At 39.3% G+C, this 11563-nt stretch overlaps 1 protein-coding gene across 2 annotated transcripts in view; it reads left to right on the top strand.

Moving 5' to 3' along the window:
• The first annotated feature begins 6058 nt into the window (after positions 1 to 6058).
• HTR1F (5-hydroxytryptamine (serotonin) receptor 1F, G protein-coupled) overlaps positions 6059 to 11563 on the top strand; it is an 89052-nt gene continuing 83547 nt past the window's right edge. For both annotated transcript variants that reach the window (XR_001145959.1, XM_004675282.2), the window contains exon 1: positions 6059 to 6332. The gene's annotated coding sequence lies outside the window, so the exon portion shown is untranslated. The remainder of the gene's footprint in view (positions 6333 to 11563) is intronic.

Below are 11563 nucleotides of genomic sequence, written 5' to 3'. Positions count from 1 at the left end.
GAGGTCAACATTACCCTCATCCCAAAACAAAACAAGGATAGAACAAAAAAAGAAAGGTATTCAGCAATAGTTCTCATGAACATTAATGCAAAAAATGTCAACAAAATCCTAGCGGACAGGATAAAGCAAGCTATAAAGAGAAACAGTCACAATTGAGTAGGCTTCATACCAGGGATGCAGAACTATGTCATCCATCAGATCAACAAAAAGAAGACAAAAGTCATGATTATTGCCCATAGATACCAAAAAAGCATTCAACAAAACCCAACATCCATTTATGATAAAAATTCCAAAAAAGGAAATGAATGGAACCTATCTAAATATTATAAAAGCTGTTTATGAGAAACCCACAGCCAACATCATGCTCAATGGTGAAAGCTAAAAGCATTTCCACTTGCATCAGGAACAGACATGGATATTTATCACCACTGTTATTCAACATAGTTTTGCAACTGCTAGCTGAAGCAATTAGCAAGAAAAAGACATAAAAGAAATCCAAATTGGAAAAGAAGATGTGAAACTGTCACTGTTCACAGATGACATGCTAATATGGCAAAACCAAATGATTCTACAAAGAAAAAAAAAGTAGATATAAGTGTACATAGTAAAGTGGCAGGATATAAAATCAATATACAAAAATAGGTGGAATTTCTATATGCAAACAATGTATCAGAAGACAGGGAGATAGGTACACAGTTACAATTATGCCATAAAGAATGAAATACCTGAGAACAAAAACAAAAAAAAAGGTGAAAGACCTTTATAATGAAAACTAAATTTCTGTAGAGGAAATAAGGCACAAAGAAATGAAAAGATATTCCGTACTCACAGATCAGAAGCATTAACATCATTAAAATGGCCATGTTACTGAAAGCAATTTACAGATGTAATGTAAAACCTCCCTGGTTTTACTTGGCCCTCCCTGGTGGTGCAGCGGGTTAAAGTACAGCACTGATAAGCTTAGGCCACTTCCGCATGAGTTCGATTCCCGCCTGGCCCAGAGGAGATCCACATGGCTGGCAGACCTCTCCTGACCTGCCTGCTGCTCCCCTCGGCAGTGTACTTCATTTATCTGCCTGTTCTGCTCCCCGTTCTGTCTCTGGTGAATCCTCTCACCTTCTGCATGTCTGGCCTGTACCCCAGTTCTATATGAATAAATAAATAAATCTTTTAAAAAAAATCAGTGACTTGTTTTAAGGAAATAGAACAAACAATTATTAAATTGATATGGAATCACAAAGGCCCCAACTAGCTAAAATAATACTGAGAGAAAAAAGATTGGAGAAATTACGCTTACTGACTTCAAACACTAAAAAAAGTGTTTGCACAGTAACAGTAAACAAAACAGTATAGTCCTGAAACAAAAACAGAAACTCAGACCAATGGGACAGAGTTGAAATCCCAGAGATAAATCCAAATAAATGTGGACAATTAATCTTTGATAAAGGAGTTATGAGCATACAATGGAGAAAAGATAGAATTTTCAATAAATGGTGCCAGGAAATGTGATTAGCCATGCAAAATAAATAAGTAAATAAAGCAAGGCCTATATTTGACACCATACACAAAAATTATTTCAAAATGGGTTGAAAATTTGAATATAAGAACCGAAAACATAAAGTACTTGGAAGAAAATATAGAGGACACAGTGTAGAATAGCTACCACTAAGATTTACTTGGATACTCAAGCCCAAAAGCAAAGGAAACAGAAACAAAAATAAACAAGTGGGACTATATTAAACTTAAAACATCTTGTAGTTTAATTAAAAAAAAATCACAAAAACAAAAAAGGAATCCATGGAATAGGAAAAAATATTTGCCTACCATACAACTGACAAGGGATTAATCTCCAAAATTTACAAAGTACTTATACAATCCACAAAGAAAACAACCCAATTTAAAAATGGGTAAAGGACTTCAAAGGTCTTTTTAAACATTTCTTAAGAAGACATGTAGGTAGCTTAGAGTGACATGAAAAATATCCAACATCAGACATTATAAGTGAAATACAAATTAAAATCACATTAAAATATTAACTCACCCTTGTGAGAATGACCCACATTAAAAAGAAATGGAATTAATAAATGCTGTCAATAATGTAGTGAAAAGGATATCTACTGTCGGTGGGAAAGCAAGCTGAAACAGCCACTGTGACATTGTATAGAGATTTACAAGAAGTAAAATTGGAATTTCTGTGTGACCCAGCAATGCCTCTATTAGGTATTTATCCAAATAATATAAAATTCTAATACAAAAAAAAATGTATCTACACCTAAGTAAATAGCATTACTGTTCACAACTACTAAGTTATGGAACCAACACAAGTGCCTTTCAACAAATGAATGGATGGAGAATCTGAGGAGCATAGAATCAACAGAGTATCACGCAACTTCAAAGAAATATGGAAAGGTGGCATTGGCGACAAAATGGATGGACCTTGAGGGGATTTTACTGAGTAAAATCAGTCAAAAAGTGAAAGATAGATTTCGGATATATAAATATAAATACCCCAAAACCAATTATATGCAAACTATAGAAGAGTAAAACTTGAACTTGGCAAAAAGAAGAAGGATAGGAGAAAGGAAAAAGGTGGAGGGGGATGGGAAGGATGGGAAAGGGAGGTAGATAGGTGGGGGGATGGGCGCGGGTGCTGTGGTAGAGGGCAAAAAACAACAACAAAAAATGAAGAATGGCAATATTGGAATGTCTGTGTCTAGAATCTCTACATACAAATTAGGGGGAGAATATTTAAATGAAGGAAATTGATTCAAATAACCAGTAGGTTAAGTAGCAGGGGGAGTTAGGAATATAGAACATATACAAACGTTTTGGTGGGGATCTCTGGGTACTTCCTTCCAAGGAAGGAAAGTGACAACAAGAAATTGGTAACTGGTAATATTGACTCGTTTATAATTTGTGGACTCCTAACATTGAGGTTATCCAGTTCATGTCTGTGGTGCATATTGGACACTGGATGTTTGAGAACTATGTTCAACACTTGGAAAGGATGATGTGAGATGACCCTGCAGCTATAGTGACTTCAATGTGCGTGAAGCTGTGAGTTCTTTACTTACTTATGACATTGTTAATTTTGGGACAGTGTTTAATTTCTTCACGCAGGTGTAGTCCCTATAGTTCTCCCACAACTATAGCACCCATCATTCATTTCCACAGTGTCTGTGGTGTTCTTCCCTCCCCTGTTTTGACCCTCCTCCCATCCCTCCCCTCCTGTATGCCTCAGATCTGTGGTCAGCTAACAAGTTTTGTCTTTTCCTGACTCTGTTTAGTTTCTCTATAGTGAAACCACAGAAAATATCTTTTTCCTTCTGACTTATTTCACTTAGCATAATACCAGTTCCATCCATGTTGCCACAGATGTCATGAGTGTTTCGTTTTTGATCACTGAGTAATACTCATTGTGTATATATAGCACATCTGGATCCATCCAGGGGCATTTAGGTTGTTTCCATATCAGTGCTGCAATAAACATAGGAGTGCAGGTTTTTGTGTTCTTTGGGTAGATTTTTAATAGTGGATCACTGGGTATGTGGCAGGTCATCTTTTCTCTTTGAGGGAAACTCCACACAGCTTTCCATAGTGGCTGGACCAGTTTACATTATCACCAACAAGATAAAGAGTGTTCCTTTTTCACCATATCCTTATTGTTTCTGGTTTGTTTATTTGTTTGTTTGTTTGAATATTGGCTTTACTCACTGGTTTGAGATAGTATTTTATTGTGGTTTTTATTTACATTTCCCTGATAATAAGTGATGTTGAACATACATTCATATGCCTGTGGATCATTTGCATTTCTTCTTTGGAGAAGCATCTAACACTTTTACCCATTTTTAATTGTGTTGTTTTCTTTGTTTTTGTTGAGTTGTGTAAGTTCTTTGTTCACAGTTCTTTGTTCTGATATCAGTCCTTTATCAGATATATGTTGTGCAAAAATAGACACTCTACTGTCCGTTCAATAGAGAGTTGCCTGGTTTTGGAATACTTAGCTACTTCTCTGTGGGAGCAAAGAAGACAGGAATTTATACTAAGCCAGTCTGGGCAAGAATCTTTCTATATTCAGGAACTCTGAAACTGAGGTACCAGCCCAGAGTGACTTAAACATAGTGAGTTCTCATTATCCATTTGTAGAGAACATAGTTAAACACATGGGGATAAAAAAAAATTGACTGAAATTCTGATCCTTTTCTCACTGAAATTCAACCTTTTGAAATGCAATCGGACATTCCCCCAAAAGCAGCCTACTTACTCATTCTCAAGTTACTCAACATAACCCTTGCTGAATGCTATAACTGTATCTTGCCTGATGGTTTAAGATGCTGGATAGAAAATGGCATATCTCTAGGGCATGATGTCCTGTTGCAACAGCAAAGTGCATTTTTTCATCAGTAGGTAAGTTTGTTTACTTAAGTAGAAATTTTGAAACCTCAAACTGTAGGTAAAGTCTTTCCTACATTTTTATGTAATATACTCTCCTCCTTATATATACTTAAAATTGTAAGCTTCAAACACAAGTTCAAACTTGTCACCAGGAACATCCGTCTGTATGGAGGTAGGATAGTCTTGGACTCTCATTGTCATCTGCAAGATTTCTCACACATTTCTCTGGGGACAAGTGCAAAATCAAGGTGGCCATTGTATTTCCTAGGGAAATAACCAGTGTTCTATTAGGCAAGTTATAACTCTTATTTCCACTACGCTTTCCTAAATGTGTGGCCACAACCACAGAGTCATATGTTTATACACTTTGCTGAATTTGTGCAAAGTGTGCCACAGGGAATGAGGTTTAAGAGTTGTAAGATAACAAAGGACTATAGTAGCAGACTAAAGGTGCTTGAGTGGTGGGGTGATGGGTACCCAAATGTGAATATACTTGAGGGGGGAAGTCCCATACTTCAAAACACTAACAAGGATGTAGACCAATGGTACTTCAATAAAAATTTTTAAAAAGTTATAGAATAGAAACATGGGAAAAGTGCTAATGAAAATCTGCAGTCATTGCCCACACCAATTCAGTTAACATGTCTTGGGTTCCAAGTATAAAACAGGTACATTGTATAGACATTCTCTCATTTAATTATATAATGCTAGCAAATAAGGATGACCTCACCAACAGAAGATAAATGAAATGGAAAATGTAAGGAAGATTAATATAAGGACATCTTGGGTGAGCAGTTAAGTATTGAGAGTTGGGAAAGCAAAAAGGATCTTCAGTGATTCCTTTCCGGAAAAAGAGGGTCTTGGATAGTCAAGGCCAGGGTGAAACAGGATCAACTGGATTGTGATCCTGGTGCTCTGAACAACAACAAAAAGTTCCACCTTTCTCAGCATTTGTCCCAGTGCTAGAAAATAGCTACCTTCCAGGAAGAGCTCAAATTTCTAGGACTTAATCAAAGCAAATTTGGGGAGCTCTTTGGAAGCTACAACTGAGAGGGACTCTGTGCAGTGGGTTATTCTAGTCTGGAAAAAAGATTGAAGACCAGACACAGGAAAGGTCAAGTATTTTCTCAAGGTCACATACAGTTCAAAACATTCCATGTGTTCTAAGGCATTGAAAGAGTAAATCACTGTAGATGCTTTAGAATAAAGCCTTCAATGAACCCTGGCCACAGTAGCCCACCTGTTTCAGGTTTGTTGTTTTTGTTGGTTTGGTTTGGTTTTGGAAAATACTTGCTTTGTGAAACCGTGAGCAAACATATTTCTGGGCCAACTTAATGACTGACTCTCAGTCCCACTTCAAAGACTGCTGAGCTTTTCTTACTTCACCTCACCTCATTCCTCAGACCAAAACCGGGAAATAAAGAACCACTAGAAAAGAGATGCAAAGAAAAGGCAGCTAAAGTCGTCTTATGTTGATGCTTTCAGAAAGGTGGTTCACGTCATTTCCAGATCCCATGAACAGTCTCCTAGGTATCACTCAAGTTAAAGAGACGGGACTTTTCCCTCCCCCGCCCTTCTCCACGCATCAGTGGAAAAGGAGGGAGGAGACCGATGTGGGGGAGGGGGGGTGTGGGGGGACAGCGAGAGAGGGAGGAAAGGCAAGGAAGGGGTGCTAAGGAAGTAAGAGATGGAAGCAAGAAGAAAGGCGCGTTAGGGGTGGTGGAGAGCCCGGGGCGTCTGCCCGTCCGCGCTCTGGACCCGCCCGAGCGCGGCGCCCGAGCCCCGCAGCGCGCAGCCAGTTCCGCGGCCCCGAGACCGTGCGACGCGCCGCTGTCCGCTGGCGTGCCCGGCACCCCGCACTTTAGTCCCTGTGCGCCCACCTCCCGGACCTGGGGGCCACAGTGCCCGCCCCGGACCGCTGCCAGGTAGCGCTCGCGGTGAGTGTGCGGCTCTGCGCCCTGGAAGGGAGCGCGCGGCACCACTGCCCGCCCGCAAGTGGGGAAGGGGAGCGGGGAACCCCGCAGCAGCAGGGCTGGGAAGCCCTGTGAGGCCGGAGTCGAATTGCTTTAGGACACTTCTTTAGGGTAACCTAGCGGCCCTTGAATTCAGGAGTCGTTTCCCTCCCCGGCTCAGCGCGCAACCTCTGCACCGGGGGCGAAGTTGAGGGGAGCAGGCGTGGACCTGGGCAGAGCAGGTGGTTCCAGACTGGGAAGGAGTGGCTGGATTCAGGCCCAAGGGCGAGAGGTGGCCTCGGAGCAGATAACATCCCACTTGGTGCGCCCGTTCCCCACGCTCTCGCTCTCGCTTTCAGGAACCGCTGGCCAAAATCCAGTTGGTGGGACTGGAAAGTCTTCAAGTCACCCTTCGGTGGGGTCTGGCAAGGACTCCGGGAGCATGATGAGAGAATTGTGGCGAGGGGCGGAGGCGCAGGTTAGGGCAAAGGTTGCAGTTTTCTGACTTGACTCCGCGGGTTTGAATCGCAGAGGTAACAGGGCAGGAGACAGCTTCCACCGCGCGGTAGCAACATGCCTGAGCGGCTGCAGGTCTTACCTAACCCAAGACGGTCTTTTCCTCTCTAGAGGACTAATTGGGCAAAGGTAAAAGGAGGGTCTTAAGGGTTCATGCTAAGGTTTCATGTCTCCAAATGCACAAGGGAGGCCAATCTGTGTGCCCTGAAAGCTAAAGAATGAAATTAAGTTGAGAGTAAATACTTAGAGGTGTGCATTTTGCACACTTCAACTACTGGATTTGGACGTTGGGTTATTTCCAATTGCACAAAAGAGGTGATCCTTGACAGGACATCGGATGGAAGCAGAAAGTGCCCAGCCAGTGCTGGAAGAAACCTTGAGAAGACTTCGTTTTTTGCATGTAAAGTATTTCCCAGGCACCTTGAGGATTATGATGTAGTTAAGCTGATTTGTTCGGTGGACATTAAAGATGACATCAGAGAGAACATCACCTGCCCTTCCCCTCAGTTGTTCTGGGAATATCTGTGTAATCATTGCAGTTTGATTACAATTTTGTGGGTGTGTTATGCCAAAAGCCATGAAGTTCTAAGTGGGTTTCAATTGGCCCTTCGTTTACACACCAATCTTTGGAATTTGTTTAGTGGTCAACACAGCTAATGATCTTCAGGTGTGAGCTGCAGCTTTTCTCCGTGGGTTTATTGAGCTAGGTGAACTGGACCCAGAGCTGACTTTCACTAATGTAATGAGAGTGTCAATAGCCAGGGCTATTGACACCATCCCCTCTGCAGAGTCTCTACCATCCCCTCTGGGCTTACAATTGCTGTTGCTCTTTCTCGTTCCCTTCCTTCCTATCCAAACTCTCAAGCAAGTTCTCACATTTTGCTTTGAACTTCATTCAAGAAAAGTCAAGTTCTTACTCCCTTTCACCCCATTCAAATCTTCATATAGGCTCCCTCTTAATCATGAGCATAATTATGCACTGTTTCCAGTCAAAAGTGGTTTATAATGCTTTGGGTAGATTGTTCACTAAACTCATATGTCTCTACAACAAATGTATTTTCCTGGTATTAACTGAAGAGTTTCTGGTAAAAAAATACCTTATTTACTTTGTCTTATCCAAGAAATGTTAACATACTTTCCATATCCACATTGGTCAGTGCAAATCATTTGTCAAGGCTCATCCACTAAGGCTTTCAATGGGGTTAATGAGCTTAAGTTATAGCAAGGGCTTGTTTCCTTTCAACAGTAAGCGATGAAGATTTAAAGAATTTTTATGACTACTTCAACAGACAAGCTTTATAGATTGCTGAGATTGAGCAACAGCACATTTGAAAGGCAGCTTCTTCAGCAATACAAATTATTAATACTTAACTAGTTTTATAAAGCTCTACAATATGTTGGTCTTATTAAGACTACTATAAAGCTGCTAATAAAGATAATACAGCACACCTTTCTTAAAAGATGTTTTTAATTTAAAATTGTTTTCAAAGACTTTCAAAATTATGACGATTCTTAATTAGAAACAGAGAAAGTGATAGTTTGAATTTTCTTACGTAGTAAATGTAGTTCCTTTTGAATCTGATTAGCTATTACTGAAATCATTTAAAAATATTTTCATGGTGCTGACTAGAATATTAGCAATAAATGGCTGAGATAAACAATATAAACCTCGTAATATGTGAAACTCCATCATAGATTCTCTTTCTTCAACATTAAGAGATGGGAAGGATGCTGTTTGAGGTAAACAAAATGCAGTGTGTTGCTTCCTGATTGCTATTAGCTAAAAGTACTAATCCTGTGGTGGTGGAGTTCCAGGGCCCCAGTGCGCATCTGTACTGAGTCTAGATGCTGCACTGTACTGTGTATAGAACCACAGCTCCTGGGTCTCACAGTAAGAAACCTTGCTTTTCCATGCCCTGAGCCTTAAATTAAACAGGCAAGAAATACTGATTTCTTCTATAAGAGTGAAGAACCCTTAAAATGCAATAGGGAAACCAAAATTGGCATCTGTGATAGAAATTGTTACTCCTGCATGAAAAGGCATAAAGAGAAATGTGTTAGAGCCTAGGAATGAACATAAATTGGTAAAAGCTAGATTACCGAGTGCACACAAGAGGGGGCTATATTGATTTGGCAATTTCTCCAATTCTTTGATTGTGTTTCCTTTTCATAGAAATAATATGAGATACAGAGATTCTACTTTCTTCTTTATTCAGTGGGAAGTCATTCCTACTATCTCATCAGGATCTTCTTGCCATTGTGTCAAAATGACCTGTTGAAAATAAGAGGGGACGACGCAAGGAGGTTGTTTCGCAGTTACTATAGTTTTCAAGTTCATCTTCACTAGAGTGATAATAATGGAGACCGAAAGGAATAGCCAAATTATGGATGCATTTGAAGTTAAAAGCAACAAGAGTTAATGATAGATTATATGTTATTGCTGGCTAAAAGAATCAGGAATAGGTTTATGCCCAGAACAACTGAAAGATTGCATTTATCACCAAATGTGTATGAGAAGACTGTGGAAATGCAGTTAAGTTTTGAACAGACTCTAACTATCCAGATACAGCCATCACCAGAGTAACTGGGACAGAGGTTATGGGGAAAGTGAAAGTTAGAGATAAAAATGTGCCAGTCATTCATATATGAATGGTACTTAGAACAATGGAATTTCATGAAATGGTTTTATGAGAGAATGTGATTAAAGGATCAGACTGAGAAATGAGCTCCACCACTGTCCAAAATATAAGCATTGATAAGAGTAGAAGTTAGAAAAGGAAATGGAGAAGGGACAGTCAATGAAATGAGAAGAAACCTTAAAGAGTGCAATATGCAGAAGCCAAAATAAGAAGGTATCTTAAGAGAAAGTGATGATAACTAAGTCCAATGCTGCCGAAGAGTTCAATTATGGAGGGCAAAAACTTACCTTCAAATTTTTTATCACCTTGATTATAGCTATTTCAGTTGAAATAGGGTTGACCAAAGATTTATTGAGGACCTAGATTTTAATCCTAGGAATTTACCTTATGCACTTACTTATACTTAGGAAAAATAATGTGTTTAAAGTTACTCCCTGCAGCTTTTTATATAAGTAAACTATTGAAAGTAATAAATACCTATAAATAATATACAAGCAAATAAGTTATTTACATCCATTCAATAGAATACTAGCCAGCTGTTAAAATTATTATGGCAGTTTTCCATGTTCTAATATAAAAATATCTTCAATGTATATTAAGAGGAAAAGGTGCAATGCAATATACATGCTCTGTTTTTATTAAAGGCAAAATTTAATAAGCCTGTGTATAAAAATACATATGAAAAAAGTAAACAATTGTGGTTACCTACAGGGAGGAAACCTGAGGGTACAGAAATGGAGAAGAAATTGGCTGTTGTTTATACTAGAATACCTTTGAATTATGTGTGTATAGATTAGCTATTCAAAATGTCAAATAGAATTTCATATATAAATTTGAAAAAATATATTTGTACTCTGAAAGAATAACCAAAGACAAGAAAGGATGGAAGATTTAGAAGTGGCTATTCTTTTTTTTTTTTTTCATACAGAACTGGGGTATAAGCCAGAGGTTCAGGGGTAGTGAGAGGCTTCACCAGAGAAAGAGTGGGAGCAGAACAGGCAGATAAATGAAGTACACTGCTGAGGGGAGCTGCGGGTGGGTCAGGAGAGGTCTGCCGCACCATGTGGATCACCTCCTGGGCCGGGGATTGAACTTGCACTGAAACGGCTGTGGCCACCTTACAGTGCTGCACCCTAACCTGTTGCACCACCAGAAGGGGCCCAGGAATGACTATTCTATATAGCTAGTTCTTTCAAGATACTTTCAAAAAGTGGATTAAGGGTGTCTGGAACAGGTCATGGAGATTTGTTTTTACAATGGGAACAATCAGTGTTGGAGTAAACCAATAGGAGTGAACCAAACAGAAGGAAAAGCTTATTTTTTAAAAAGAGAAAACAGGAAAACTATGGGAGCAAAATTGTTTTAAAAAGTGGTAAGGGAAGCAAGTCCGTGTACTGGTGAGAGGCAAAAATAGATGTCTGAGAATAGAGACAGTTCCTAAAACCCTCCAGATGGGGATCAGTCCTTTGGTCTTTCTTCTATATTCCTAAAGCTAAGTGCTGCAACATTTGTGTACATTTTGCAGTTAATGCTACTTTAGTCTTAGGTCCAATCTCATTTGAACCCTCAACCACTTTTCCTGTCATTTCTTACTGCTGCTTGGCATACTCTCGGGATATTGATTGGTGAAAGCTTAGCTTGCTGATCTACTTGGGAATTTTGACAAAATGAACCAATAACTACACGTCTTACACTTTCCACATGAAAATACCTTTCTTTCTCTTACAGAAATTTAGTGGCAGCTATCTCTTGATCTACCTCTAATACTTTTTAATCTTTTCCATTCATTTGGTCATCCTCGTGTGATGTCCATCCTTAGCTTTCTTCTCCATTTACTTCCATTTTTTGTTTTTCTGTTTTGGTTAACAATCTTTTTGGAAATCTAAAAACAAAAATAAACAACTGTGCTATCTCTCCCCAGAAAAGGAAGTACATGGGTACAAGTATATGCAGATAAGTTCTGTCAATGAACAGACTCACGGAAGTCCATCCATGGAATATAGAAATCTTTTCTACTTCTTCTTATAAAATAATTCCATCAGCTACTGTGGTTTTCTGATA

Source organism: Condylura cristata, unplaced genomic scaffold (assembly GCF_000260355.1).
Source record: "Condylura cristata isolate star-nosed mole 26May11 unplaced genomic scaffold, ConCri1.0 scaffold00003, whole genome shotgun sequence".
Lineage (NCBI taxonomy): Eukaryota > Metazoa > Chordata > Mammalia > Eulipotyphla > Talpidae > Condylura > Condylura cristata.
The sequence above is the reverse complement of the archived record's forward strand: the minus strand, read 5'-3'. Positions and strand labels throughout refer to the sequence as shown.